Source organism: Melanerpes formicivorus, unplaced genomic scaffold (assembly GCF_026170545.1).
Source record: "Melanerpes formicivorus ecotype bairdi unplaced genomic scaffold, bMelFor1.0.p_v2 SCAF_126, whole genome shotgun sequence".
NCBI classification, from domain to species: domain Eukaryota; kingdom Metazoa; phylum Chordata; class Aves; order Piciformes; family Picidae; genus Melanerpes; species Melanerpes formicivorus.
This window is the reverse complement of record NW_027142478.1, coordinates 142,647-166,250: the sequence shown is the minus strand read 5'-3', so window position 1 is coordinate 166,250 and position 23,604 is coordinate 142,647. Positions and strand designations below refer to the sequence as shown.

Sequence of the window (23,604 nt, the reverse complement as noted above, 5' to 3'; positions counted from 1 at the left end):
GAGCTCCAGCTGAGCCAACTGAGCACTGTAATTGTTCTCATTAGCAACAATTGGTGTTAAGAAGGGCAGGAGGTGTTGGTTGCTGCTGGTGTCCCCAGTCCCTGAGAACTGCAAAGGAAAAAGAGATGATTTTGATGCTGGAAAGGCCCTCAAAGATGGGTCACGATTACCCAACAGATTTTAGGTGGATTTATGCCTCCCCTCCAGTGCAGGCTGCTCTCAGTTGTGGGTGCAGCAGTGATTGCTGAGGGATCGCTTCTGGGTGAAGCTCTTACCGCAGTCGCAACAAGTGACGGGCATCTCACCAGTGTGGGTGCGGCGGTGCCGAGTGAGACTTTGGCTCCGTCTGAAGCTCTTCCCACAGGCAGCACAGGTGAAAGGTTTCACTCCGGTGTGGGTGCGGTGGTGCTCAGTGAGAGTGCTCCTGTGTCTGAAGGCCTGGCCACACAGCACAGCTGAAAGACTTATCGCCAATGTGCACGCGACGGTGATCTATGAGGCCTGCAGCCTGGGTGAAGCTCTTGCCACAATCAACACAGCTGTACGGCTTCTCACCGCTGTGGATGAGTTGGTGCTGGATGTATAGAGTACTCCTGGTGAACGTCTTGCCGCACTCAGCACAGGGGAACAGATGCTCTCCAGTGTGGATGCGGCGATGGATGGTAAGAGTGGACCTGTGTTTGAAGCTCTTGCCGCAGTCCCTGCAGGTGAAGGCCTTCTCACTGGTGTGGGTGAGGCGGTGTTGCCTAAGATGAGAGATCACCCTGAACCGCTTGCCACAGCTGTCACAGGAGAAGGGTCTCTCTCCCGTGTGGGAGCGGCGGTGCTGGGTGAGATTGCCGCGCTGGGTGAAGCTCTGCCCACAGTCAGCACAGATGAACGGTTTCTCTACAGTGTGGGTGCGGCGGTGCCGGGTGAGATTGCCGCGCTGGGTGAAGCTCTGCCCACAGTCAGCACAGGTGAAAGGTTTCTCTCCAGTGTGGGTACGGCGGTGCTGGGTGAGATGCTCGCGCTGGGTGAAGCTCTGACCACAGTCGACACAGATGAACGGTTTCTCTCCAGTGTGGGTGCGGCGGTGCCGGGTGAGATTGCCGCGCTGGGTGAAGCTCTGGCCGCAGTCAGCATAGGTGAAAGGTTTCTCTCCAGTGTGGGTGCGGCGGTGCTTGATGTGCTCAGAGTTCCAGCGGAACCGCTTGCCACAGTCACCACAAACGAAGGGCCGGGAGCCAAGCTGCGGGCAGTGGTGCTTCACTAGCTCTGAGCTACCTGGGAAGCTCTGCCCACACTCAAGGCACTGATTCAGCTCTTTGGGTGACACTGAGGGACCTGCTCTGGCTTCATCCTCCTCCATACATTCCTCCCCCTCATCTTGGTCACTTTCATCATCATCATCATCCTCCTCCTCTTCACAGTTGTCATTCTCAGCATCATCCTCCATCTTCTCCTCTTTTTCCTCCTCATCCTCCTCTCCCTTGGGACTGCACATTGGCTTCTCCAACTTGATCTCTGGGTGCTGCTTCTCCTCCCAACTCTTGTCTGGATCCTTCTGTGAGGCCATACTGTGGGAGGGAGGAGTCACAGCTCTGCAATATGGAAGATGGAAGCACCTGAGCCCAGGACCTCAAACCCTCAGATCTTACCTGGATCATGACAGTCCCTGACTCCCAACACCTCCCAACACCCAGCTGGAGGAGAGAACGCAGAGGGGACCTCAAACCTTCAGTTTCTGCCACAGTGTGGGCACAGACTTCTAATACCTGTGCTGAGACCCCAGGTTCCTGTGATCAGTGCCCTGAAGTACCCTGGGGCTTACAAGTGGTCTTGTCCTGCTCTCCTCAAGCCTGGTGGCATTGGCGGCATGGTTCCTGGCCCAGGCCCCGTCCTTTGATCTCTCCTGGCTCAGGCAATGGAGACAGCAGCACTGACCCACAAAGACCAAACCACCTCCAACCTTCTCCCACCACCCTCCAAATCCCAACCCCAAACATCATCTCCTGCACACAACTGACCCCCACAAGCCTGGGGAGTTTCCACATTCCAACACCTGATGTGCCTCAGCCCCTGGAGTGGTGAAATGTAGTGGGCAGGAGGAGGCGGAAGAGGCTGGGAGGTGCCCTGGGACTCTGGGATGCTGGGCGCTGGGGTCCTGCTGTTGCCCCACTCTGGGTTTCTTACCTGCTGGGCTGCTCCAAGGGACAGATCTGCAAACTCTGCTTTTCCACAGCACACAGGGACAGGGATGATGGAGAGAGAGGGACACAACTCCTGCCACAGAGACGCAAAGGTCTCAGAGAGCACTGACCTGCAAGGGATGGCTCAGCACTGCCCAGGACCAGGCAGCACAGCTCAGCCTTGCTGGGGGCAGCTCCCAAGCCCAGCAGCACAGCCACAGCACACAGCCAGGGCTGATCAAGATGGGAGGTCTCAACAAGTGCAGACTCAGCTCCTTGCCCAGCACACAGTCCCCAGCACACAGCTGCAGGCCAGCACCACAACACAGCTGCCTCCACACAGCCTCTCCCAGGCCTTGCCTAAAGCTTCCTCCCACTGCCTGCCCAGTCCTCTGCTGCCTGCAGCTGCCTTTGACAGCAGATCTTGCTCTGGACCCAGCTCTCCTCCCTGGCTCTGCCCCCACCCCACACACTCTGTGCTCAGCTCTGCCCTGCACACACCTCTCTGCTGGCCACTCCCTAATTGAAGATCACAGCAGCCCTCAGGACACACACACTGGTACGGTGGCTCAGTTGGTAGCACATAAGACTCTTAATGGGAAGGTCGTGAGTTCAAGCCTGCAGTGGGCAGTAGTGTCCTCCCTACTCTAGTCGTGAGGTCTGTGGTAACAGGTTGGACTTGATGATCTTTGAGGTCCCTGCCAACCTTAGGAATACTGAAAAGGGAGCTTCATGATCTCTGCAGATGCAGCAAAGGGGGAAGGGACTTGGGCAGCTTCTCGCTAAACCTCTTCAGCCCTCACTGGGATGCTGCAGGAATCTCTGGCTCCTGCCCAAACCTCACACCTCCAGCACCCTTCACACACCTGCAGCCCAAAGAGACTCACTGGAAAGAGTTTGGCTTCCTTCTCTCCCTGACCATTTCTCTCACCTTGCTCTTTGCAGTTCTCCTGGAGCTGCCACTCCACATCTCCAAGAGAAAATGAGGTTTGATGGGAGGGCACAGTGCCCATGGGCTGCTGTTCATCTCCCAGCTGACACAGGCAGAGCTGCAGCACAATTCACTCCTTTCACCTCCTCAAATGCTGCCAGATTCTGCCATTCCCTGCACACACATTTGCCACCTGGGCCCTGCATCCTCTCCCCTTCTTGGGGGGACAAGGCCTAATTCCTGCCTGACCATTCTCAGGCCCTTCCCTCATTCCCAGCCCATCCATGGCCCTGCTGCCTTGGCTGTCCCATAGCCCTGTGTCCCTCACCTCCACTGCCACTGCAGCTGGAAGGGTGGAGTGGGAAATGCTGTGGCTGAGGAAGCTTCTAAGGAACTGGGCTGGAAGCAGCAGCACAAGAATGGAAGGGGCCTGAGACTAAAGGCTGGGATCAGCTGGAGGGCTGAAAGAACAGCACCAAGCCAAGGGGGGGTTACACATGAGGGCTGGGGAGGGACCTTGCAGCCACCTCAGGCAGCAACTGATGAGAGGAAGGGGGACAGAGAGGGAGTGAGACCTCAGGTGACTCCTGCCATGGGGGATGGCTGGGCTGTGTGGCTAGGAGCCCTGAGTGCCTGCTTGGGCTGTGCTGCATGTCGGGAGGGGACAGGGGACTGTCCTGAGCCAGGCAGGGTTTGCAGCTTTGAGCTTCAGGGGTCAGCTGTTGCCAGCACCATTGGAGGCCAGAGCCAGGCAGAGCCACACATCTGCTGAACTAAGCCCTCCCACCCCCTGCAGCCTTCACCCTCCATCTCTCCATCCATTGCTCCATCTCCACTCACTTGCTGCCCTCTAAGAGTCCCCAGGGTCCCACAGCATCACCAGGGCTGATCTACACAGCTAATAGGGTCCAACAGAAGCCCCTGGATGAAAACATGGAGGAGAATCCCTGTGGTGGGTGGAAGGCACTGGGATGTCTTACACCAGAGAGTAGAGACCTCCAGAAGGGACAGCAGAGTCCAGAGGGACACCACAAAGTGTCATCTATCTTACTTCATTCCCACAAGGCCTGCACCCATGCTCTACAAAGGAACAGCACAGGATCTCCAACCTCCTTTGCCCTTCCTCTCTGCTCCCAGGAACAGCTTCTGGGATCTCTCTCTGCAGAGGAGCTTTGAGGCCTTGGCAGTGCTGCCAACTGCGGCCTGCAGCAGCCTGGCTCACCTGGGAGCTGCCTACCAGAATCTGTAACTGCAGCTCTTGGGTATGGGGGGAGGAGGGGTAGAGAGGCATGGGGGAGGGGGAAGGCATTTGGGGCCTGGGGTTCTGGCCTGCTTTGGTGGAGCTCTGGAGGAAGCTTTGGCCTAGGGAGGTTGCTTGGCTCCCGTGGCCCAGGCACACTATGGATTGTTGTGGATTGGATGCTTTGCACTGTAGGATGCAGCTCTGAACAGCACAGCCATGGAAACTGCCCAATTCTATCCAACCCTCTGGCCACAGCTTGGCATCAACTCCTTTCACAAGGCTCAAAGAGAGCCTCTCTGCATCCTGAAACCTAAGGCAATATCCTGCAGAACAAGTTGGAGGAGCTCAAGGGGACAAGCTGCAGAGGGGGCCCAGGGCAACCTCCTGAGCTTCAACAAGAGCAAGGGCAGGGTCCTGCCCCTGGCCTGGCACAATCCTCACAATCAGGACAGCCTGGGGGAGGAGGGGATAGGAAGCAGCCCTGCAGAAAAGCACTGGGGGCTGCTGCTGGACAAGAAGCTGCACAGGAACAGACAGGGGGAGCCTGCAGCCCACAAGGCCAAGAGCAGCCTGGGCTGCACCAAAAGCAGCATGGCCACAGATGGACAGAGGCCATCCTGGCACTTGGCTCTGCTGAGACTTCACCTGCAGCACTGCAGCCAGCTCTGGAGCCCTCAGCACAGGAAGGACATGGATCTGATGGAGAGGGCCCAGAGGAGGGACACAAAAATGATCAGGGGCTTGGAGCAGCTCTGCTACCAGGACAGGCTGAGGGAGCTGGGGGTGATCAGCCTGGAGAGGAGAAGAGAAGACTCTGGGGAGCCCTAAGAGTGACCTTCTGGTACCTGAAGGGGGCTGCAAGAAGGCTGCAGAGGGACTCTTTGCAAAGCCTGCAGGGACAGCACCAGAGGCAATGGCTTCAAACTAGAGCAGAGCAGATTGAGATTGGAGGTGAGGAACAAGTTCTGCACCAGGAGGCTGCTGGAACACTGCAACAGGCTGCCCAGGGAAGGGGTTGAGGTCCCAGCCCTGCAGATGTTCAAGGTCAGGCTGGACAGGGCTCTGGGCAACCTGAGCTAGTGCAGGATGTCCCTGCTGACTGCAGAGGGGCTTGGACTGCAGCACCTTTGCAGCTCCCTGACAACCCAAACCACTCCAGGATTCTAGGAGTCCAAGGGCAGCCTCCAGGGAGAGCAGGAAGAAGATGAGGCAGAGGAGGACAAGGAAGAGGACAAGGAGGAGGAGAACCAAAATCCCTTCCTAACTCCTCCAAACCTCTGCCAAATTCCTGGAAAGCTCTTCCAGCTCTGCAGAGTTCATTCTGAAGAGAGCTGAGGGAGTTGCTAGGCTCAGGGATGTCTTGCACACTCTGCACAAATGCTCCAGAAGCTTTCCAAGTGCCCTCAAAACCAGCAGCACAGCTCTGCTGCCACACAATGCCAGGCTGCAAGGGACCCCAAGGCTCAGCTGCTCCAACCTTGCCAGCTGACACTGGCCTGGAAAGGAGCTGGCCCAGCCCCCTGCCAAGCTGAGCCTTCCAACTCTGCCCTGCAGGGCAATCCACCACTGCCCTGGGGAGAGGATTCCAATGGCTGACTGCGAGGGAAAAGCTTTTGCCTCTGCAGGGCACTGTGCCACTTCAGCTCAACTCTTGCAGCAGCTCTTTGAGATCTGCCTTTGGAGCACCACAAACTCTGAAGCACTGCAGTGCAAAGCAGCTCAGCTTCAACTTCCAACTGCCTGAACTCTCTCATTTTAAATTCAAGACAGGGGCCAAGCTCACACCCAGCCCCCAAGCTCAGGAACCAGCAACTAAGGTCAGAGTCAGCTCCCAAGCACAAGAATCCAGATCAGAAATGCAGAACCAGACCCCAGGCTCAGAGCCAGCTCCTAAGTTCACATCCAGGCCCCAAGCTCAAGAACCAGCAGCTAAGATCAGAACCATTTCCCAAGCTCAGAGCCAGCCCCTGAGCTCAAGAACCAGCAATTAAGGTCAGAACACTTCCCAAGCTGAGAGCCCCCTCCAGAGCTCACACCCAGGCCCCAAGCTCACAAGCCAGCAAATAAGGTCAGAACCACATTCCAAGCTCAAGAGCCAGCCACTAAGGTCCAGGACCTAGATCAAAAGTGCAGACTCAGCTCCCAAGCCAGCAACTAAGGTCAGAATCACTTCCCAAGCTCAAGAACCAGCCCCTGACCTCACAGACAGGCCCTGAGGTCAAGAACCAGACCCCAAGCCCACAGCCAGCAACTAAGCTCAAAACCCCTTTCCAAGCTCACACCCAGAAAATAAAATCAGAACCACTTCCCAAGCTCAAGAGCCTGCCCCTGAGCTCAGAGCCAGCAACTAAGGTCAGAATACTTCCCAAGCTCACAGCCAGCCCCTAAGCTCCAGAACCAGCCCCCCCAGCTCCAGAACCAGCGCCCAAGCAACCTAAACCAAAAGTGCAGACTCAGCTCCCAAGCTCAGAGCCAGCAACTAAGGTCAGAACCACTTCCCAACCTCAGGAACCACCCCCACGCTCCAGTACCAGAACAAAGGTCAGAACCAAGCTTCAGAGCCAGCCCCCACAAGCTCAAGAGCCAGCAAGTAAGATCAGAACCACTTCCCAAGCTCAAGAAGCAGCAACTAAGGTCAGAACAATTCCCAAGCTCACAGCCAGCCCCCAAGTTCAAGAGCCAGCCCCTAAGCTCCAGTACCAGCAACAAAGGCCAGAACCAAGCTCCAGAGCCAGCAACCAAGGTCAGAGCCATTTACAAGCTCAGGAACCAGGCCCTGACCTCAGAGACAGACCCTGAGGTCAAGAACCACACCCCAAGTCCAGAGCCAGCAACTAAGGTCAGAACCCTTTCCAAGCTCACACCCAGACCCCAAGCTCAAGAGCCAGAAAATAAAATCAGAACCACTTCCCAAGCTCAAGAACCAGCAGCTAAGATCAGAACCACTTCCAAGCTCACAGCCAGCCCCCAGGCTCAGAGCCAGTTTCACAACTTTGCTTATTTCAAGTTCCCTTCATTGCACTTCTGCTAAGTGTCCAAATTGAAACACTCAGAGAATGCTTTGGGCTGGAAGGGACCCCAAAGAGCAGACAGCTCCAACCCCCTGCCATGCCCACAGACACCTTCCACCACACCAGGCTGCTCAAGCCCTCATCCAACCTCACCCTCAGCACCTCCAGGGAGGGGGCAGCCAGCACCTCCCTGCCCAACCTGCTCCAGGCTCTCACCACCCCCACTCCAAACTATTGCCTCCCAAGCTCCACTCCAAATCTGCCCTCCTCAACCTTCAATCCACTCCCCCTCAGCCCATCACTCCCAGCCCCTCACCGAAGTCTCTCCCCAGCTCTCCGGCAGCCCCCAGCAGCTACCACAAGGCTGCTCCAACCTCTCCCCACAGCCTTCTCCTCTCCAGCCTCAACAGACACAACACTCACAGGCCACCCCCACAGGGGAACTGCCACAGCCCTCCCACCACCCCCAGGGCCTCCTACACACCCCCTCCAACAGCTCAACCTCCTGCCCCTCTTGGGGGCACCACAGCTGCACACAGCACTCCAGCTGGCAGCACACAATGCTGCCAGCACAAAAACCATTGCAGCAAAAGCCTCAAGCTGTGCTCAGCTGCCAAAACCAAAGGGACCTCAACTTGGCCACAAGAGAAAGGACCAAACTCAGCCAAGACACTGATCCAACACCCAAGGCTGCACAAAACAACCATCTGCAGAAGCTCCTCCTGCCCTGAGCCTTTCTGTGCTCAGGAGGCCTGCAGAGAAACTGAGAATCACTCTGCAACCCCCCAGGGAATCTTTGTGCCTCAAGAGCTTGCAGAGCACAGAGGCCTTGGATGCCACCACCCCCAGCACAGCCAAACCGCCCCACAGCTGACACCAGCCCCAGGCGCTCCCAAGCTCAGGCTCAGCACAGCACCCACGCCTGACACCCCCACGGCACCCAGCACACAGCCTGCCCACAGCTCCCCCCCGCGCCTGGCCCTCAGCCCAGCCGCTGCCCTTCAGCACAGCAGCCGCCCGGCACCTGCCAGCTACCACACTGCCCACAGACACACACAGCAGGTGCAGCTCCAGCACCATCCACACACACATGCAGCATAAAGAGCCTCAGCTGAAAGGGTTTTTTGTTGCCTTCTCTCCCTGCCCCTTTCTCTCTGCAGTTCTCCTGGAGCTGCCACCCCACATCCCCAAAGTGAAGATGAGGTTGGATGGGAGGGCACAGTGCCCAGGGGCTGCTGCTCATCTCCCAGCTGCCACATGCAGAGCTGCAGCACAATTCACTCCTTTGGTCCCCTGCAGTGCTGCCAGGTTCTGGCACTTCCTGCACACACAGCTTCCAGCTGGGCACTGGAGCCCTTCCCCTTTGGTGGGGGACAAGGCCTAAGTCCTGCCTGAACACCCCCAGGCCCTTCCCTCATTCCCAGCCCATCCCTGGCCCTGGAGTCTTTGCTGTCCTGTGGCCCTGGGAGGGGAAAAAATTGTGGGGGCTGAGGAAGCCTCTAAGGGACCTGGGCTGGAAGCAGGAGCACAAGAATGGAAGGGCCCCGAGGCTAAAGGCTGGGATCAGCTGGAGGGCTCAAGCCAAGGGAGAAGCTTACAGAGGAGGGGTGGGGAGGGACCCTGCAGCCCCCTCACACAGCAGCTGATGAAGGGGAGGACAGGGAGGGAGTGAGAGCTCAGGTGACTCCTGCCCTGGGGTGTGGGGTGAGGTGTAAGGAGTGGTCTGAAGAGCATCATCTGCCTCATCACTGACATCAGGAACCAGGACACAGCCAGGGAATAGCCTGGGCACAGCCAAAGCATAACCTGGGCACAGCCTGGGCACAGCCAAAGCATAACCTGGGCACTGCCTGGGCACAGCCTGGGTACAGCCAGGGCATAGCCTGGGCTCCCCCCTGAGCCTAGTGCACAGCCCAGGCACTGCCCTTTAGCACAGCAGCTGCCAGCACAAAGTCTCCAACCCCCCAGGGCTCCACTAGAGCCCCCCCCCAGAGAAGCCTCTGCTGCACCCCAGCCCCCCACGCTGCCCACGAACACTGCAGGGCACTAATGGCTCCTGCTGCAACCAGAGGGAGTCTGCAGCTGCCCCGAGCAGCGGGATGCAGCAGCACAAGGAACCCCACCGAGCCCCCACCCCAACCCCACCCGCGGCCCCGCAACCGCACAGACCCCTCCCAGAACAGCACAGACGACGCTCACCGACCCTGCACACCTCTGCCCTACCCCACAGCCCTCCCCGACCACCCCAAACCCACACAGCCGCACAGAGCTCCCCATAATCACAGCGACCCCCCCCCCTAAACCGCACAGACCCCAAGCGCCAAGCTTGCAGAGCTCCCCCGGACCTCACAGACCCACCCCCACCCCGTACCCCACCGATCTCCCCCGTATCCCACGGACCTCCAACCACATATCCGCAGAAGCCTCCCAACCACACCCCACCGATTCCCCCTAGATCCCCGCAGAGGCTCCCCCCCGCCCCAGCCCCACCGACCCCTGCCCCACAAACCCTTCCCCAACCCAAGCGACCCTCCCGACCCCTCGCAGCCCCCCAGAGAGCATTCCCTGATCCCCACCCCACCACCCCCAACTCAGCCCCAGAGACTCCCTCACCCCACCTGGACCCCGGGACAAGGGGGAAGCAGAGCAGCAGAAAGAGGAGAAGGAGGAAGAGCTCAGCGCACAGGGAGCCGCCGGCCCCGGCAGGCTGCTGGCGAGCAGAGAGCGCTGCGAGGGAGACCCCGGCCCGGCCCCTCCGGCTGCTGCGGCCACGTGGGACGGGGAGCGGAAGCAGGGAGTAGTCTGGAACGGAAGCCCCGCCCACGGCCGGGCAGCCGCAGCCAATGAGAGGCGGCGGGAGCGCGGCAGCTCCTCCCCCTGGGCGCTGCCGAGGCACAGCCAGGAGCTGCCCCTGCCGGCCGCGGCCGCCATTGTTGCTGCCCCGTGGGGAGCGGCAGCGGGGCCGGAGCGCGGGAGAAGTGCCGGAGGTGCTGGCGGGCGAGCGGCAGCTGCCGGCTGGTGAGCTGCGGCGGGGCGGGAGGGGCTGAGGGGGCCGGGGAGCGCTGAGGGCGGCGGCAGCGCAGCGGGGAAGGCTCTGGCTGCGTGGGGCTGCCGGGGGCGTGTGTGGAGTTGGGGGTCGGGAGGGGCGCGGGGGGCAGGGGGCTCCGTGGGGCTGGGGCAGGCTCGGGGAGGGTGAGGAATTGTTCTGTTTGGCTTTGGCCAGGGGCAGGGGGGGTGCCGGCGGGGCTGGGGGCCGCGGGGTTGGCTCCTGAAGCTCTTGGCTGTTTGCAGTCTGTGCTGTGCAGGATGTGCATTGGGACAGCAATGGGGGGGGGGCGGTGAGGTGTCAGAGAGCGGCCGGGAGGGACGGGGTCCAGAGTGCAACTCTCATCCCAGCCCTGCTGCCCGCACTCAGCACCAGGCGGGGCTGGCACTGGCACTGGGGGTGGAGCACAGCCCTGGGAGGAGAGGCTGAGGGAGCTCTGGGGTTGCTGAGCCTGGAGAAGAGGAGGCTCAGGGCAGACCTCATTGCTGTCTGCAACTCCCTGAAGGGAGGCTGGAGCCAGGTGGGGGTTGGTCTCTTCTCCCAGGCAAGCAGCACCAGAACAAGAGGACACAGTCTCAAGCTGTGCCAGGGGAGGTATAGGCTGGATGTTAGGAAGAAGTTCTTCATAGAGAGAGAGGTTGGCCATGGGAATGTGCTGCCCAGGGAGGTGGTGGAGTCTCCATCCCTGGAGGTGCTTAGGAAGAGCCTGGATGAGGCACTTGGTGCCATGGTTTAGTTGATCAGATGGTGCTGGGTGAGAGGTTGGACTTGATGATCTCAAAGGGCTCTTCCAACCTGGTTTATCCCCTCCTCTCCCCCCTCCTCTCCCCCCTCCTCTCCCCCCTCCTCTCCCCCCTCCTCTCCCCCCTCCTCTCCCCCCTCCTCTCCCCCCTCCTCTCCCCCCTCCTCTCCCCCCTCCTCTCCCCCCTCCTCTCCCCCCTCCTCTCCCCCCTCCTCTCCCCCCTCCTCTCCCCCCTCCTCTCCCCCCTCCTCTCCCCCCTCCTCTCCCCCCTCCTCTCCCCCCTCCTCTCCCCCCTCCTCTCCCCCCCTCCTCTCCCCCCTCCTCTCCCCCCTCCTCTCCCCCCTCCTCTCCCCCCTCCTCTCCCCCCTCCTCTCCCCCCCTCCTCTCCCCCCTCCTCTCCCCCCTCCTCTCCCCCCTCCTCTCCCCCCTCCTCTCCCCCCTCCTCTCCCCCCTCCTCTCCCCCCTCCTCTCCCCCCTCCTCTCCCCCCTCCTCTCCCCCCTCCTCTCCCCCCTCCTCTCCCCCCTCCTCTCCCCCCTCCTCTCCCCCCTCCTCTCCCCCCTCCTCTCCCCCCTCCTCTCCCCCCTCCTCTCCCCCCTCCTCTCCCCCCTCCTCTCCCCCCTCCTCTCCCCCCTCCTCTCCCCCCTCCTCTCCCCCCTCCAACCAGGAGAGCCAACAGCTGCCACCTGCCCCAGGGAGAGGTGAGGGAGCAGAGGGGAGGAGCTGGCTCTGCATTCTGCTTCCAGGGCAGCTGCAGGGATTATGGGATGGCAGAACAATTCACCATGGCCTCTGCCCACCCTCTGGCCACTGCCCAGCCCCTTGCTGCTCTCTGCCACTGCTGGAGGAATCTTCTCTCTGATCCTCAGCCCACAGCAAAATACTATTGACCAAAGGACCTCCTCAGCTCTGGCACAGTGCCAGGGTCAGGGCATGGCTGACCTGCACCTGAAAGGTCTTCTCCAGCCACAGGCACTCTCTGATTCTTACTCCTTTAGGCTGGGAAGGGCCAGGCCTGGAAAAACATCCAGCTGGCTGTCAAGAAGGTGGTGCCAGGCTCTCTGGAATGGTGTCCTGGGACAGGACAAGGGGCAATGGATCCAGGCTGGGACACAGCAAGCTCCACCTCACCATGAGGAGAAACTTCTTGGCTGGAAGGGTGCTGGAGCCCTGCAGCAGGCTGCCCAGAGAGGCCCTGCAGTGCCCCTTGCCGGAGAGCTTCCAGAGCCAGCCGGATGCGTTCCTGTGGGACCTGCCCCAGGGGATCCTGCTCTGGCAGGGGGATTGAACCTCCTCTCCAGAGCTCCTTTCCAGCCCCTACCATCCCAGCAGTCTATGATGCAATGGCCCCAAGCTGTCTGACACCAAGCTGTGTGGTGCAGCAGACAGGCTGGAGGGAAGGGATCCATCCAGAGGGACCTGGACAGGCTGGAGAGGTGGGCACAAGCCAACCTCAGGAGGTTCAACAAGAGCAAGGGCAGGGTCCTGCATCTGGGTCGAGGCAATCCCAGGCACAAATCCAGGCTGGGCAGGGACTGGCTGGAAAGCAGCCCTGAGGAGAGAGACTTGGGGGTGCTGGGGGAGGAGAAGCTCAGCAGGAGCTCTCAGTGTGCACTTGCAGCCTGCAAAGCCAATCAGCTCCTGGGCTGCAGCAGGAGAAGTGTGGCCAGCAGGGCAAGGGAGGTGATCCTCCCCCTCTGCTCAGCTCTGGGGAGACCCCACCTGGAGTCCTGCCTCCAGTTCTGGAGACCCTATTACAAGAGGGATCTGGAGGTGCTGGAAGGTGTCCAGAGAAGGGCCAGGAGGATGAGCAGAGGGCTGGAGCACCTCTCCTGTGAGAACAGACTGAAGGAGTTGGGGCTGTTCAGTCTGCAGAAGAGAAGGCTCCGAGGTGACCTCATTGTGGCCTTCCAGTATCTGAAGGGGGCTACAGGAAGGCTGGGGAGGGACTGCTCAGGATCTCAGGGAGTGATAGGACTAGGGGGAATGGAATGAAGCTGGAGGTGGGGAGATTCAGGCTGGAGGTGAGGAGGAAGTTCTTCCCCATGAGAGTGGTGAAGCCCTGGAATGGGTTGTCCAGGGAGGTGGTTGGGGCCCTGTCCCTGGAGGTGTTTAAGCCCAGGCTGGATGAGGCTCTGGCCAGGCTGATCTAGTGTGGGGTGTCCCTGCCCATGGCAGGGGGGTTGGAACTAGATGATCCTTGTGGTCCCTTCCAACCCTGACTGATTCTATGATGCTCTGACCACAGCCATGGGCTGGACCTAGTCAGTGCTGAGCAGCAGATATTTGTCTCCCTCACCTCCCTGCCAAGGCAAAGCACAGAGCTCCCAGAACCGATTCTATGGTTGCTCATGGAAACATTTGAAACCCAGGGTGGCTATAACTCAGCTGGAGTTTTAATGCTCACCTTAGTGTTTGTTAGGTGTGCTCTTGTTGGTTTGGGGTTTTTTTTCCCCTGGTCTGTATTTTCTAAGCCTTTCAATGTTCACCAGACAAACCCTGATGGTGGTGGCACTTCAGGTGATTTCTGACTGCATCTTCTGCCACATCAACAGCAAGCAATTAAAGAGTGAGCAAGGTGCAGACAACATGAAGTGGGAGTGTTGATGTGCTGCAGGGTAGGAAGCCTCTGCAGAGAGGTCTGGAGAGGTTGGGCTGCTGGGCTAAGGTCAGTTCCAGAAGGTTTCATAAGGCCAAGCACTGGCTCTTGTGCCAGCATCACAACCACCCCGTGAAGGCTGCAGGCTTGGGGCAGCGTGGCTGGAAACTGCCCAGCAGAAAAGGGCCTGGGGGTGTTGGTAGACAGCCAGCTGAGCATGAGCCAGGGTGTACCCAGGTGGTTAGGAAGACCTCCACCACCCTGGCCTGGATCAGAAGGGCTGTGAGCAGCAGGAAGTGATTGTCTCTCTGGCCCCAGCACTGGTGAGACTGCATCTCAAGTGCTGTGTTTGGTTTTGGGCATCACAGTATGAGAAAGTCACTGAGGTGCTGGAGCAGGGAGAGAGAAGGGCAGCAAAGCTGGTGAGGAGATTGGAGAGCAGGTCTGGTGAGGAGAGGCTGAGGGAGCTGGGATTGCTTATTGTGAAGAAGAGAAGGATGAGAGGAGACCTCATTGATCTCTACATGGACCTGACAGGAGATCAGAGTGAGGCCAATATTGGCCTCTTCTCCCAAGTAACCAATGACAGGACAAGAGGAAATGCCCTGAAATTGTACCAGGGGAGATTTAGGTTGGAGAGGAGGGAAAATCTCTTTGCTTCAAGAGTGCTCAGGCATTGGAGCAGGCTGCCCAGGGGGGTGGGAGAGTCACTGTCCCTGGATGTATTCAAGACATGAGTAGAGGTGGCACTCTGGGACATGGTCTGGTGGTCATGGAGATGTGGGTAGAAGGTTGGACTTGATGATCTTGGAGGTCTTTTCCAACCTTAGTGAGTCTGTCTGTGAAACCCTGTGGCAAACCAGCAGCACTCAGGGGCTGAGAACACAACTCCCATTGGGATACATCCCCAGGGCTCAAGTCTCCTCCTAAGGCAGCTCTGAACCCTCAGCTGCAGTTCAAAGGCTCTGCTTCAAGCAGGGCAATGTTCCTCCTGCCCACAGCTGCCAGCTGAATTTGGGGTTTCCCAACCCAAACTCTTCTCTGATTGGATCAACTCTGCCAGGAGCAGCAGGTTCCACAGTCCTGATGCTTCACATCTCAAACCCCCCAAACTCTATAGCTGCAGCTCAAGGGAGCTGACAGCTTTGTGCCTCTGGATTCCTGTTTCAGCACTTGGAGAACATTTTACCACTTTCCAAACTATTAGAACCTCCTAAACCTCCCTAAAGATGCTTCAAAAGCTCTGTTTGAAGACTTGAGGATTTTAAGGAGGTTTTCTTGGGCACTCAAAATGCTTTGTAAAAAATGGCTTAAAAATGATCCAAATCTCTCTGAAGATCATTCAAAGGGCCTGAAAAGAATCAAAATCTTGTAGGAAAACATCAAATATGCACAAAAATAATCAAAATGTCTTCAAAACTCACTAAAAGGGCCTGGAATGAGTAAAGATACTTCAAAAATCATTGAAAGGGCCTGGGGATAATGAAAATACCTCCAAAATCATTAGAAAATCCTAAAAATGGTCTAAATATCTCCCAAAAAAATCATTAAAAAGGCCTGAAAAGGATCAAAATGTCTTCAGTAATCATGAAAAAGGAGATTAAAATACTCAAACTATCTTCAAAAGTCATTCAAAATGCCTGAGGCTAAGCAAAGTCTCCCCAAACCCCATTAAAATCAGCCCAAAATGAGGAAAATAGCTTCAAAAGGAAGGAAAAGGGGCTGGAAATAATCCACAGAGCTTCGGGAAATGATTAAAAGTGCCAAAACGAATCCAAACCAATTCCAGAACCTCATCCCCATGGCTGCCAAGCTGCTGCAAACTGATTCTGCAGAGCTCTCAGCCAGGCTCTGGCTTCTTGCAGTCTCCAACATCCTTCAGAAATGCTGCAAAAGGCTGAAAGCTGCCGGAAAAGTCCTCAGCACCTGCTGGAAACTCTGGAAGGCGACAGAAAAACTCTTCCCGAGCCGTTCAGATCCCCTGGAGCTGCCCCAAGCCCCCTCGGGAGGCATCGAAATCTCTTTGCAAGAGTTTGGGAGAGGCTGAGAGGAGGTTTTGGGTTCCCAACCCTGCAGAGAATCCTCAGCGAAAAAAATCCTCCGCAGCTCTGCAGAGCTCCTGGAGACCTCTGCGCAACCTTTCCGAGCTGAGCCAAAGCTGCTGGGAGCTGTGCGCAGCTGCTGGGTCAGAGCTGTTGCGGAGCTGCTGTGCCCCAGCCCTGCCCCCGCAGCGCAGCTCAGCCCAGACGGCGCCGCCCTGGCTGAGAGCTGCACCTCCCGGCATGCCCCGCGCGAAGCCAGGGCCGCAGCTCCCCGCTGGGACTTGGAGGCGTGGTTGGGGTAATCCGGCGTCTGTGATTGGCTGCGGCTGCCCGGCCGTGGGCGGGGCTTCCCCTGCGGCCCCAGCCCCCGGCTGGGCTGTGCTGCAACGTGGGCGGTTCGGGGCCTCCATTGCATCGCTCTCTGCTCGCCCAGGCTGCCAGGAGGCTGCAGGGGACGGCAGTCGGCAGCTGCCTCTGCTCCGAGCTCTTCCTCCTTCCTCTTCCTGCTGCTGTGCGCCCCTTTGGCCTGGGCTGTGGGGTAGGTGTGGGCAGGCGCGGGGCAGAGTGGGGGCTGCTGGGGTGGGGATCCCTTGGGGCTTAGGGGAGCGGCTGGTGGGGTTGGCATTGGGCTGCGGTGGGGCTGAGGGCTGTGTCCTGGAGCTGGGCTTGAGGAGGGCTCGGTGAGGTGTGGGGCTGGTGTGGGTGGGGCTGTGGGGGGTGGTTGTTGGGGGCTGTGGAGTTGTGGGGGCGTGTGTGAGGTTGGGTGGGGGCTTGGGGTCGGAGGGGGGCGTGTGAGGGGCTGGTGAGGAGCCCGTGGGGCTGTGTGGGTTTGGGGGTAGGAGCTGTTGGTGGTGGGGGAGGCTGTGTGTGGGTGTGGTGGTGGGTCGGGGTGGTGAGGCTTGGAGTGGGGAGTGGTGGGGTGGTGCGAGGGGGTGGGTGCGGTTGTGGGGAGCTGTGTGTGGGGCTGGGTCGGGGTGGGTGTGTTTGGGGGTTCGTTGTGGTGCTGTGGTGCTGCCTCCCCCTGGTGGGGGCAGCTGCAGGCCCCCTTTGGCTGCTGCTGTGTTGCAGGCGGAGCCATTGGTGGGCTGCAGGGGCTGTCCCTGGCCCTGTGTGCCCAGTGTGCCCAGCTTGCCCCTTTGGCTACTTGCAGCTGGCAGTGGTGCCCTGCCCCCAGCCAAGCCCGGTGGGTGCCCAGCAGAGCCTTGGCAGCCTGGATGGGAACCTGGGGTGGTGCTGAGCTCTCTGCTGGTCATTCTCTGCCCTCTCTTTGCCTTCTCCCCTCTCTCCTCAGCTGCTCTCATCCCTGCACAAGCTGCAGGACACCTCCTTGAGCGCTGCCCTTGCTGGGGGGGTCCAAGGAAGAGTCCAGGGGGGTCCAGCAAGCTCTTGAGGCACAAAGATTCCCTTCCCTGGGGGGTTGCAGAGTGGTTCTCAGTTTCTCTGCAGGCCTCCTGAGCACAGAAAGGCTCAGGGCAGGAGGAGCTTTTGCTGTGTGGCTGCAGGCTGAGAGCTGTGCAGAGCTTTTGTCAGCTGTGCTGGCAGGAAGCATGGTCAGAAGCAGACTGCTGTGCTGCAGCTGCTCTGCCCCTAGGGAAATGCTTGCTGGCAGGCAGCCAAATAAGGCTGAGCTGTTGAGTGTCTGCTTGTGGCTGAGGAAGTGCATTGACTTGGACTGAAAGGTTTGGCTTGGGCTGGGGGCAGCCTGTTGTTGATGGTTTTGGTGGTGAGAAGTCCTGCAGCTTCCTTGGAGGAGCTTCAGCAGAAGCCAAAGCAATTCCCTTGCTGCTGTTTGCTGTGCAATGAGCTGGGGAGGGAAGGAAATGATTGCTGCAAGTGAGCAAAGCAATTGCAGTGCTCTGCAAGTCTCAGCACTGCTGTGTCCAGCAGGGCCAGGGCAGGGATTGTCCTCCTGTCCTGGGCCCTGGGGAGGCCACCCCTGGAATGCTGGGGTGAGTTTTGGGCCCCAGACTCCAAGAAGGACTTTGAGGGTCTGGAGCAGGTGCAGAGAAGGGCAAGAAAGGTGTGGAAGGGTCTGGAGAGCAGGGCTGAGAGGAGCAGGTGAGGGAGCTGTGGGTGTTTAGTGTGGAGAAGAGGAGGCTGAGGGGAGACCTCTTGGTCTCTGGAGCTGCCTGCAAGGAGGCTGCAGTGAGGTGGGGGTTGGGCTCTTGTGCCTTGTCTCAGGTGGCAGAAGGAGAGGAAGTGTCCTGAAATTGTGTCAGGGGAGGCTTAGGTTGGAGAGGAGGAGGAATGAGTTTGGTGCCAGAGTGGTCAGGGCCTGGCAGAGGCTGCCCAGGGAGGCAGTGGAGTGGCCATGGCTGGAGGTGTTGCAGCAAGGTGTGGCCATGGGGCCATGGTTTGGTGTCCCTGGTGGTGTTGGGGCTGGCAGTTGGCCTCAGTGCTGAGAGAGGTCTTTTGCAGGCCAGGCAATTGTGTGGCTGTGTGAGGAAGCTGCCCCAGAGCAAATGCATCTTAGGTGCTGGAGGTGCTGGGAAGAATGGGAAATGGGAGAGAGTCCTGTGGAGAGGGGAAAGGTTTGGGTTTTGCCTCTGGGCTCCTAGTCTGCCCTTGGAAGTGCCTGGGATTCTTGCAAGCAGTGCTGCCAGCTGGAGCCTTCTGGGGTCAGTTGGTGGTGTGCTGAGAGGGCCAAAGGGAGGAGAGGCTTGGGAAGAGAAGTGGTGAGCAGGAAGCTTGTTGGGTTGTGGGTGGCCAAGGGGTGTGGGTGTGGCTGAGAGGTGTGGAGTGCAGGAGAGCCTTCAAGGCCTTGTGGTGTTGCTGGAGCTGTGGGCTGAGGAAGTGCTGCTGCCAGGCAAGGGCTTGAAGGAGGTTGAAAGTCAAGTGGTGTGGATGGCTTGGTGTGGGGAAGTGTTTGGCTTCTTGTGGGCAAGTGAAGCTTTCCTTGTGCAGGAGGAGAGTGAGAGCCTGGGCTTTGCAATCCCTGGGGCCCTGGAGCCCTTCTGGAGTGGTTTTCTTCTGCAGAGCTTTGCAGCCCAGCTGCAGGTCTGCTGTTGCTGGAAGCTGTTGCTGGTTGTTTTGTGCAGCCTTGGGTGTTGGATCAGTGTCTTGGCTGAGTTTAGTCCTTTCTTTTGTTGCCAAGTTGAGGTCCCTTTGGTTTTGGCAGCTGAGCACAGCTTGAGGCTTCTGCTGCAATGGTTTTTGTGCTGGCAGCATTGTGTGCTGCCAGCTGGAGTGCTGTGTGCAGCTGTGGTGCCCCCAAGAGGGGCAGGAGGTTGAGCTGTTGGAGGGGGTGTTGTAGGAGGCCCTGGGGGTGGTGGGAGGGCTGTGGCAGCTCATCTGTGTGGATGATCTGTGAGAGTAGTGTCTGAGGTTGGAGAGGAGAAGGCTGTGGGGAGAGGTTGGAGCAGCCTTGTGGTAGCTGCTGGGGGCTGCAGGAGAGCTGGGGAGGGACTTTGGTGAGGGGCTGGGAGTGATGGGCTGAGGGGGACTGGATTGAAGGTTGAGGAGGGCAGATTTGGAGTGGAGCTTGGGAGGAAATAGTTTGGAGTGGGGGTGGTGAGAGCCTGGAGCAGGTTGTCCAGGGAGGTGCTGGCTGCCCCCTCCCTGGAGGTGCTGAGGGTGAGGTTGGATGAGGGCTTGAGCAGCCTGGTGTGGTGGAAGGTGTCTGTGGGCATGGCAGGGGGTTGGAGCTGTCTGATGTTTGGGGTCCCTTCCAGCCCAAAGCATTCTCTGGCTGCTTGAATTTGGACACTTAGCAGAAGTGCAATGAAGGGAACTTGAAATAAGCAAAGTTGTGAAACTGGCTCTGAGCCTGGGGGCTGGGTGTGGGCTTGGAAAGGGTTCTGACCTTAGCTGCTGGCTCTTGAGCTTGTGGGGGCTAGCTCTGGAGCTTGGTTCTGGCCTTTGTTGCTGGTTCTGGAGCATAGGGGCTGGCTCTTGAACTTGGGGGCTGGCTGTGAGCTTGGGAATTGTTCTGACCTTAGTTGCTGCTTCTTGAGCTTGGGAAGCAGTTCTGATCTTACTTGCTGGTTCTTGAGCTTGTGGGGGCTGGCTCTGGAGCTTAGTTCTGACCTTTGTTCTGGTAGTGGAGCTTGGAGGCTGGTTCCTGAGCTTGGGAAGTGGTTCTGACCTTAGTTGCTGGCTCTGAGCTTGGGAGCTGAGTCTGCACTTTTGGTTTAGGTTGCTTGGGGGCTGGTTCTGGAGCTTGGGGGCTGGCTGTGAGCTTGGGAAGTGTTCTGACCTTAGTTGCTGGCTCTGGGCTTGGGGTGTGGTTCTTGACCTCAGGGCCTGTCTCTGAGGTCAGGGGTTGGTTCTTGAGCTTGGGAAGTGGTTCTGACCTTGATTGCTGGCTCTGGAGCTTGGTTCTGGCCTTTGTTGCTGGCTCTTGAGCTTAGGGGCTGGCTCTTGAGCTTGGGGGCTGGTTGTGAGCTTAGGGGCTGGCTCTGAGCTTGTAAAGTGGTTCTGACTTTACTGGCTGGCTCTTGAGCTTGTGGGGGCTGGCTCTGGAGCTTGGCTCTGACCTTTGTTGCTGGTACTGGAGCTTGGGGGCTGGTTCCTGAGATTGGAAAGGGGTTCTGACCTTAATTGCTGGCTTGGGAGCTGTTTCTTGAGCTTGGGGTCTGGGTGTGAGCTTGGAAAGGGGTTTTGAGCTTAGTTGCTGGCTCTGGGCTTGGGGTGTGGTTCCTGACCTCAGGGTCTGTCTCTGAGGTCAGGGGCTGGTTCTTGAGCTTGGTAAGTGATTCTGACCTTAGTTGCTGGCTTGGGAGCTGAGTCTGCACTTTTGATCTAGGTCCTGACCTTAGTGGTTGGCTCTTGAGCTTGGGGGCTGGCTCTTGAGCTTGGAATGTGGTTCTGTCCTTATTTGCTTATTATTGTGGTTATTATTGTGGTTCTGACCTTATTTGGAGACTTGATGGGGTACTTGGTGCCATGGGTTACCTGTTTGGGTGGGTTGGATTGGTTGATGGGTTGGACGTGATGATCTTGAAGGTCTCTTCCAACCTGGTTTGGTTTGGTTTGCTGGCTTGTGAGCTTGGGGCCTGGGTGTGAGCTCTGGAGGTGGCTCTCAGCTTGGGAAGTGGTTCTGATCTTAGCTGCTGGTTATTGAGCTTGGGGCCTGGATGTGAACTTAGGAGCTGGCTCTGAGCCTGGGGGCTAGCTGTGCATTTCTGATCTGGATTCTTGTGCTTGGGAGCTGACTCTGACCTTAGTGGCTGGTTCTTGAGCTTGGGGGCTGGGTGTGAGCTTGGCCCCTGCCTTGAATTTAAAATGTGAGAGTTCAGGCAGTTGGAAGTTGAAGCTGAGCTGCTTTGCACTGCAGTGCTTCAGAGTTTGTGGTGCTCCAAAGGCAGATCTCAAAGAGCTGCTGCAAGAGTTGAGCTGAAGTGGCACAGTGCCCTGCAGAGGCAAAAGCTTTTCCCTGCCAGTCAGCCATTGGAATCCTCTCCCCAGGGCAGTGGTGGATTGCCCTGCAGGGCAGAGTTGGAAGGCTCAGCTTGGCAGGGGGCTGGGCCAGCTCCTTTCCAGGCCAGTGTCAGCTGGCAAGGTTGGAGCAGCTGAGCCTTGGGGTCCCTTGCAGCCTGGCATTGTGTGGCAGCAGAGCTGTGCTGCTGGTTTTGAGGGCACTTGGAAAGCTTCTGGAGCATTTGTGCAGAGTGTGCAAGACATCCCTGAGCATAGCAACTCCCTCAGCTCTCTTCAGAATGAACTCTGCAGAGCTGGAAGAGCTTTCCAGGAATTTGGCAGAGGTTTGGAGGAGTTGGGAAGGGATTTTGGTTCTCCTCCTCCTTGTCCTCTTCCTTGTCCTCCTCTGCCTCCTCTTTTTCCTGCTCTCCCTGGAGGCTGCACTTAGACTCCTAGAATCCTAGAGTGGTTTGGGTTGGCAGGGAGCTGCAAAGGTGCTGCAGTCCAAGCCCCTCTGCAGTCAGCAGGGACATCCTGCACTAGCTCAGGTTGCCCAGAGCCCTGTCCAGCCTCACCTTGCACCTCTGCAGGGCTGGGACCTCAAGCCCCTCCCTGGGCAACCTGTTGCAGAGTTCCAGCAGCCTCCTGGTGCAGAACTTGTTCCTCACCTCCAATCTCAATCTGCTCTGGTCTAGTTTGAAGCCATTGCCTCTGGTGCTGTCCCTGCAGGCTTTGCAAAGAGTCCCTCTGCAGCCTTCTTGTAGTCCCCTTCAGGCACCAGGAGGTCACTCTTAGGTCTCCCCAGAGCCTTCTCTTCTCCTTTGCAGGCTGATCACCCCCAGCTCCCTCAGCCTGTCCTGGTAGCAGAGCTGCTCCAAGCCCCTGATCATTTTTGTGTCCCTCCTCTGGACCCTCTCCATCAGGTCCATGTCCTTCCTGTGTTGAGGGCTCCAGAGCTGGCTGCAGTGCTGCAGGTGAAGTCTCAGCAGAGCAGAGCCAAGTGCCAGGATGGCCTCTGTCCATGTCTGGCCATGCTGCTTTTGGTGCAGCCCAGGCTGCCCTTGGCCTTGTGGGCTGCAGGCTCCCCCTGTCTGTTGCTGTCCAGCTTCTTGTCCAGCAGCACCCCCCAGTGCTTTTCTGCAGGGCTGCTTCCTATCCCCTCCTCCCCCAGCCTGTCCTGATTGTGAGGGCTGTCCCAGGCCAGGGGCAGGACCCTGCCCTTGCTCTTGTTGAAGCTCAGGAGGTTGCCCTGGGCCCCCTCTGCAGCTTGTCCCCTTGAGCTCCTCCACCTTGTTCTGCAGGGTATTGTTTTAAGTTTAAGGAGTTAGAGAGGCTCTCTTTGAGCCCTCTCAAAGGAGTTGATGCAAAGGTTGAAGATGGTTTGGTTTTCCTTGGTCAGTGCTGCTGCCTCTATTGTCTGAGCCAGGGGAGATCAAAGGACAGAATCTGAGCTAGGAACCTCCCTGCCAATGCCGCCAGGCTCTATGAGAGTGGGACAAGACCACTTGTAAGTCCCAAGGTACCTCAGGGCACTGATCACAGGAACCTGGGGTCTCAGTACAGGTATTAGAGGTGAGCCTACACTGTGGCAGAAACTGAATGTTTGAGGCTCCCTCTGCATTCTCTCCAGCTGGCTGCTGGGAGGTGCTGGGAGTCAGGGACTGTTATGACCCAGGGAGGATCTGAGGGTTTGAGGTCCTGGGCTCAGGTGCTTCCATCTTCCCTATTGCAGAGCTGTGGGGGCTGCTGTGTGCAGGAGAGGTGGTGGTGAGCGTGGGGTGTGGCTTGCAGCAGAGGCTGCTGTGGGGGTGTGTGGGGGAGCCCTGGGGGTTTGGAGGCTTTGTGGTGGCAGGTGCCGGGCGGCTGCTGTGCTGAAGGGCAGCGGCTGGGCTGAGGGCCAGGCGCGGGGGGGAGCTGTGGGCAGGCTGTGTGCTGGGTGCCGTGGGGGTGTCAGGCGTGGGTGCTGTGCTGAGCCTGAGCTTGGGAGCGCCTGGGGCTGGTGTCAGCTGTGGGGCGGTTTGGCTGTGCTGGGGGTGGTGGCATCCAAGGCCTCTGTGCCCCCCAGCCCCTTCCTGTGGGGCTCTGCTGTGCCCTTGTGCCAGGGGTGCCTCTGCCTGCCCTCAGGCACAGGGCTGTGTCCATCTCTCTGCAGGCCTCTCTGTGTCCCCCAGCTGGGCTCTCCTGGATGTTTGGATCCAGCTCTGCATTTCTCTTCCAATTCCAGCAGAGCCTTTTCATTTTACTTCCTTTGGGAGTCAAATTATTTCTCTTTAAGCTGAGACCCATTTACATTTGGCTCCTCCTGCCCACCCCTGGCAGTGGCTTTGGCAGTGAGCTTGGGAGGCTCTTCCTTAGTTGCATTTTTCCTATCCACCTCTGCTCTTTTGGTTGTTTTTGTCCTGTTCCTCTGCTCACTCCTGCAGGAGGAAGCTGAGCTGTCCCTGGCCTGTTTCCTGTTATTTG

General features: G+C 58.5%; 1 protein-coding gene and 1 pseudogene across 1 annotated transcript in view; one reads left to right on the top strand and one right to left on the bottom strand.

Annotated features, from left to right (window-relative positions):
* Nucleotides 1-219: 219 nt before the first annotated feature.
* Nucleotides 220-1,438, bottom strand: LOC137456500 (zinc finger protein 135-like; annotated as a pseudogene).
* A 14,811-nt stretch (nt 1,439-16,249) lies between these two features.
* LOC137456487 (zinc finger protein 850-like) overlaps nt 16,250-23,604 on the top strand; it is a 55,672-nt gene continuing 48,317 nt past the window's right edge. Inside the window, 1 exon segment of the mRNA XM_068167954.1 lies at nt 16,250-16,321. The gene's annotated coding sequence lies outside the window, so the exon portion shown is untranslated.